A 7,113-nucleotide genomic window follows, 5' to 3' on the forward strand; every position below is an offset into this window, starting at 1 on the left:
AACCAAAAAAACCCCCCCCCCCCCCCCCCCCCACCCCAAGCTGGAATGCTCACAATTAAATCTGGTGTAGGCATCAACACATGAGGGTACCTAATGACAATAATAATCATGCTACAAAAAGCCCTGAAGAAATCTCAGCGAAATATCAGAAGGTCCCCAAACTACTATTGCAAAATCCTTTTGGAACAAAATAAGTACCAAGGGCACATCTATTGGAAATGGGTAAAGAGGCTCTAGGTCCTTCTCCCAGTGTCCTTCCCTGGCTACCCCAGCCCTTGGGGGTGGTAGTGTGCACAGGGCTGAGCTGCTGGTCTCTGACAGCTGCCTGCAGCCATGGCTAGACCCCTACGTCCAGGCATGAAGACATTCTACATATGCTCACTTCCAGCTAAACTGGATTTGCTCTTCTTCTGAAATCTCCCCGAGACCACTTGGACATGGTTTTCTGTGAACAGGGCAGTGCTACAGCTCTCCTTTGGTTTGAACAGAAACACAGGTGGAGCTAAAGGCACGTGGATGATGGCTGAGACTGTGTCCATCACCTGCTCTGTGTCTTGGGGTTTAGAAAGGGAGATGTTGCTACGAGGCTACAGGGGTTTCAAACACAGAGTAGAGTCTCTAATATAAAAATAAAAGCCTGTTGGGGAAGGCCTCGTAATCTTATTTGGGGGAAGCTACAACAGTGTTTTAAAATAAGCTGCTGATTTTTGAGCATTAGTCAGACTTCCATTAACTTCTGTTGCAAATCCTGAAAGTGTTGAAAGACTCGTGCAAGCTCTCCTCTGCAGGGTTTCAAAGTATTGATTGGAGCATTCCTGAGTGTTCATAGCAAAACCCCCACCTTCCCACTTCTTTCCCCATGAAGGAGAAAGAAACAATTTTGACAAGCAAAAGCAAGAACGAAGGTTCTGGGGAAGAGTAAGTGAAAGGCATAAAGATGAGAAGGATAAAAGAAATCCTAAAGGGAGAAGTATTGTGCTGAAGATGGTGGCAGATAGGGAAAAAAAAAGAAGTTTCTGGAAAGATGAAAAAAAAGGTAATGAATGATCAGAGAAAATGACGAAAAACTGAAATGCATAAAGCTTTACAAAACTGAAATGTATAAAGCTTTGCAAACAGAAAACAAATGTGGGTAAAAGGAGTGCTCTTCAGATGCTCAGGTCAGAAGAAAAGACATGGGGAACAAAAGCAGAACACCTGGGACGTGTAACGTGCTGATGTTTTAAGTTTTTTTAAGATGGTACCAGCTTCTCAGAGCAAACTACATAGCAGTTTTATTATGACTTTGATGATTTTCTATATCTGTTCTCTAGAGTCATTGCTTTTGTAATATTTAAAAATGTTTTATTTTACTGGGTCACATTTATTTTCCCCACTGTACTTCAAGGAAAGGAACTGATGTGTTCTACTGTGGTGGACCAATTAATGACCATTGCAGCTCATGATGATCCCTCCGATGGTCCCCATGGTCATTTTTCCAGAGGATCCATCAAACTGAGGCTCCCTTCCAGCGAGCCCCTGGAGGTGAGCGATTGTGTTGTGCCACCAGGAACACAGAGTTCTGTACAGGCAGTTCTTCTCTGGTCAATATTGTTTCACTGGCCTGCTTGACAACGAGATCTCTGATCTCAGGGTGCCTTGAAAAAGACTTTCATGGTCACTCATTCAGGTTGCCTCTTTGGGCTGACTCCTCATACAGCCAACAAAATGCCACTTCAAGGGCAAAAAATGTTCACATGAGAAGGAAATTGGCTTTTTATTTTTTTCTTTCCAGCACCTGTTTCATTGTAAACAACGATTCAGGTAATTCTCTGTTTTGATTTTGCCTGCAGTGAGCTGGAAAGAGTTTGCCTATTTTTTTGCATACAATGCACTGTGACAAAGAAAACTTTTTTAAAATTATCATAAGACACTGCACTGTGCCTGTGGTAAGAGTAGCTCGTGGAATTAATGCTCCTTCCTTAAGACAGGGCAAGATGAAACCAGAAATCCCATGTGTGCAGGCACCATCCATAGTTTTCTTGTACTTAAAGTGACTGTTAATCCTGTATTACCTCATGCAGTCCTCCCAATGGACAGGTAACAGGTAAAAAAAAACAAAGAACAGGATCAAAAAATCCTCAGCTCTCAGAGCTTGGGCACTGTTGTTATTCTCGTTCTTATTTTAAAAAGATATGGGCAACAACACTGCTTTCAAAGTTTCACCTTTTTATGATTGTTAGTTGGGAAATACATTTCCCATGGAGTCACTGGTATTCAAGCATTTTTGTTTTAGCCAGGTCTTTCCTATTAAGGAAATTACACTGTATCATCTGTTCATCTATTAGCTGCCAGCCTTATAGCTGTCAAATCACATCAGCATCAAGGGCATTTCTCCTGGAATGTCAGCTTGTTTGGAGGTACAATGCAAGCAAGCATGGCCCTCACCTCCTCTTCTCCCTTTGGCACTGTGGACCCTCCCCATGCTCCTCCTGCAGGCTCTCCCGACCACACTGTGGTGTGCAGGGCCAGGTGCCGGGCTCCTGGAGGAGCTGGGGAGAGGGAGAAACATTCCTTCTGCTCTGCTAGACCCCCTGCTCCTTCCCAGGGAGCTGAGTGAGGTCAGGAGGCATTTCCAGCCCCAGCCGTGCTTGGGTGCTCCACGCTGGCTCATGGCTTGGTGCTGGTATGAAATGGAGAACGAGTCTGTGCCGTTCCCACGTGTGCTGAGCAGCAAGAGCTCTGGAGACAGATAATATTTCCAGTTTGGAGAGGGTGGTAACTGTTAATATCCTCATGACAACCAGAAGGAGTGAGATTGTCATCGGTTATATTAGTTAATTTTGTAAATATTAACAATTTCTAGGATTATGGCACAGGATGTGAGCTGTCGACTTGCTTTATTTTCCTCCTACTCCTTGCAGTGACACATCTTTTATACTCCCAGATTTGTGCCATGTGTTTGTTGCCTCGCGCTGACAGGCAGATGTTCAGGGATGAAGCCATGATAACCTCCCAAAAGTTAGATTTTCTGGCCCTCCTTGGTGCTTTGTTTCTTCTGATTTAAGGAGTAGTAATTTGCCTGTAAAGCACAGTGATTTATAAACACCTGTGGTTGGTTTCCATCCAGCGCTGCTGCCGAAGCCGCTGCCTTTGGCGCGGCTGAGCTCCCACTTCCCAGCTCACCTGTGAGCGCCGCCGCAGGAGCCGCTGCTCCCCATCCCCCTCGGAGCAGGAGCTGAATTGTAGCTCGCCAGGAACTGCTTCCCTGTTGTGAAAAAGCCCTTACAACTGACATTTTTACAATATGTCTCAAGAGCAACATGGTAGCGGTATTTTTAGATCACGGAGCACAGTAATGGCCTGAGCGCCAGGGCGGCCAGCCCCCTGCAGCCTGGCAGATGTGCTGGAGGCAGATGTGCTGGAGGCTGATGTGCTGCAGGCAGCTGCAGCCAGGAGCTGCCACTGCTGCAAAGCTCCTGGCCTGGGCTCCTCAGGGCAGCCCCCCTGCCGTGCCAGCCCCAGCACACGCTGCTGCCCAGCACAGCACGATGAGCCCCAGGCCAAGCCTGGCTTCATGATTTTCCTGACATTGTGGTTATATTCAGGATAATGTTTCAAATGGCCTGGAGCCAGGGCAGCCACCAGCCTGAGGAGTGGGGAGCATGGCTGTGGCCAGCCAGGGGCTGGCAGGGGGATGAGCCTGGCACTGAGCTGCCCACTCCAGCTTGGAGTCGTTTGTGGCTGCAGATGGCAACACGCAAGCTCTGGAGAAAATACCCCCACTGCTTCGGTAGCTGCTTCAATGGTGTGCTTGTCTGAGGCACAGCCCCACAGCCGGGGCACTGCTGGAGGAAGGGCAGTGCCACCAAGGCTGTGCTGTGTGCTGCGACACAGGTGGCTCAGGCTGTCAGGGGGAGAGTAGATTTTAGCTTAATACTGGATGTTGTTTTCCCTTCAGCTATGTGGTTTGGGGTGTCACATCACAGCAGCAACATGGAGAACTGATGACCTTGTCAACTGCCCCCTGAGAGGGGTTAGTTTTAGAAACTGTACTGTTGATGGCCTGGTTTGAGCACCCTCAGCCACGTCTGATTTGTTCTCATATCGATCCAGATACTCTATTTTATGTATCTACTTGAAACATGCCTGGCATATGAGATGCCCCAAGATCACACAGAAATAAGCATCTGTGTTTGGAGCAGGAGAGCACTGATTCAGAGGAATGAGGTGCACAGGTAGTTATTGGGATACAACTGGGCTATAGTTTTAGCAATTACCATCCAGACTGTACAAAATTACTTTATTCTCTTAATTTCTGGTCAGCTTAAGCTACTGAAAGATTTCTGCTCCACATCCAGAGATACACTGAACACCTTGTAGGAATTCAATACTAGTACATTCTGGGGGAAAACATAACAAAAAATAAATAAAATAAATGCAGTTACCTTGCAGATGGTGTGCAGGCTTGGTGCTTAACTGTCAGAAGCTCTCAGCTGCTTGTGCAAATAGAATGACTGCATTGAGAAACGCAGTTTTCCACCTTTGCCAGCAGTGGGTGCAATAATACAATTAGAATAGCCTGGAAGGAAAATGCCAAACCTGAACAAAAATTAAGGCCTGAAATCCTTTCAATCCCATGTGCTGCTGGAACAAGAATGTGCCGAGACTGTTCGCAACGAGCACGGCTGTCACCCCCAGGCTTGGCAGGGTGTCCCCAGGGATGCTGCTGGTATTTCCTTTCCCCTCACTTTGCTTTGACATCAACTCCTCCAAGTAATTGAGAGGCAGCCGTGTGGCACCAAGTGCTGTAGCAAGGGCTAAATACAGGCCCGAAGCCTCGGGAAAACCAGCTCCTGGGCTCCTCACCAAGCAGAGCTCACCAAGCTTGCAGTGTGTGCAGAGAGGATCACAGCCCTCTTTCCCCTGTGTGGGAGGCAGCCAGACCCCCAGGACTGGAGCTGGGGGCCTGGGGAAGCAGGCACCTTCCTGGGAGAGCCCCCAGCTGTGGCGGGGACACGGCAGAGAAACACAGAATAGAACTTAATATCCGTTCATTTTTTTCAGCAATAAAAGAGAAACACCCACCCCGCCCAAGAAATAGAGGTGGAAAAATAATTTCTCCAAAGCCCTTGAAGTGAAAGAAGGGGTTGAAAAAAAATATAGGTTTGGGAGGGAAATTGAATTTCTTTCGAGCAAATAAAAAAACAGGGAAGGCCAGGCCACCTGGCAGAGCTTCACAGCTAGAGCCACACAGTACAGGCAGTTATAAAAAAAAATAACCCATCCAGTTTTGTACATAAGTTTCCTGTTGTAAACCAAATGAAATTAATCATTACATTTATCTACAGGCTGTTCTATAAAATCAATAAGCTCTAGCACTGCAAAGCAGTCAAAATATGACAAGGCACTTAAACTTTGCCAACTCAATCCAATTAATGATATCTTTGTTAGAAAACAGTCATTTTTATAGAGTCAGTTGACTCTTCAAGGACTATAATATAAGCTTGATATAAGCTTATTGATTTTTACTTTATGATTTCCAGTTGAAAGCAAAGAGAGATCACTTGCTTTATAAAACTGAAAATATGTGTGTATTTAACATACCAATATTATTTATAAGCAGCAGCTAATATTTAAGTGCCTCTTGTATGCCTTGATAAAAGTGGTTCATGAATTCAGCTCTCTCAGATGTTCAGAGGATGTTCTTCCACATTATTGCTATCGTCATTTGTCTTTCCTCTCTGACATGTGCGGCTTTTTATGCAGGAAAACTCTGTAGACGAGGCTCATCAGCAAGAAAGAAGGCAGCCTGAATACCTATGAGGTGTTGCTGGAAACCGGGCGCCTTTGAACATCCTGTCAGACTTTGACTCCACCTTACCTTGGGCTCGTCCCCCTCTGCCCCGTGTGGCCACGTCTCTCAGGGGAGAGCACGGCCAGGTCTGGAGGCAGTTGGCTGTGCTGCGTCTGCTGCAGACCAAACCTTACTGAACCGGGGGGCTTCCTCCTGTCCTCTATCCCTGGACAAACCTTAGAAAACAGACTCCAGACACCAGTGCAGAAAAGCAAATTCTCAGTCCTTCCCAGGGTAGCCACGTTAGTAAGTACAAAGAAATGACCCAGTCATGGCAAGTGCTTGGATTTTGGTGGTTTATTGTCATGAACGAGAGGGTCTTGTTAGAGGCTCTGAATCTGGGAGGGAAGGATGAGCCAAGCTGCTTGTGTCTCATCAGTGCTCAGACCTTTCCAAAACCAAAGGCAAATGTTCGGGGCATGAGGATCTGGGGTTTCAAAGAAAAGGCAAAAATTTAAGAGAGGAGTGAGTTTTATTTCCAAAAGCATGAGACTGTTTTCAATCATGATACAGAATATACAGATGAAAAAAACCCACAAAACCGACCACCACCACAGAAACCAAATAACTACACTGCATTTCCACAGTAATTATTTGCAATCACATGGTGCATTGCTCCCAGTTTCTGAGCTGCCTGGCCCAGCCAAGGCAATGCAGGCACCAGGGTGTCACTGGCACGTGCTGGAGGCTACCAGATGGGGAGGGGATGCAGGTGCCACGGCAGCAGAGCCGCAGAGGCCAGGGGCAGCCAGGGCACAGACACCTGGGCTGGGCTCAGAGGGCAGGAAGACTTGGCAGGAGGAGCCATTTAGGGTGTATTTCAAGATAGAAAAGGCTTTGTGCCCCCATGAGCTCCAGCCTTCGGGGAGGGGAGCTTAACAATCACAGAGGAAAGCTGGTCTGAGTCCTCCAACTGCTCCTTGCCCCTTTGCCACGATAGAAGAGGTGTGACGGTGAATAATTGGATTAATCTGAAGACAATTGCTTGGATGGACTAGAAATCAGCCAGGCTAATGGGAGTTCCTCAAACCAGCGAGAGGGGAAGGGGAGGAAAAAAGCAGTGAGAAGAAGAGGCGATTAGCAGACCGTGCTGGGGGAGTCCAGCCCAAGCTGGGGAGCAGCTGCAGAGCCCGCACCTTCTCATGAAGACAGGGGCTTTCCTGGGGCAGGCAGGTCATGTCTGGCCAGGATGGGCAGCGGCACATGGCGCAGCAGGGGCCGCGGTGCCGCCTCTGATGCCTGCGGGAGTGGCCGCAAGCCCCTCTGGCCCCCCCGAG

The sequence above is a fragment of the Chaetura pelagica genome, unplaced genomic scaffold (assembly GCF_000747805.2).
Source record: "Chaetura pelagica isolate M959 unplaced genomic scaffold, ChaPel_1.0 scaffold418, whole genome shotgun sequence".
NCBI classification, from domain to species: Eukaryota; Metazoa; Chordata; class Aves; order Apodiformes; family Apodidae; genus Chaetura; species Chaetura pelagica.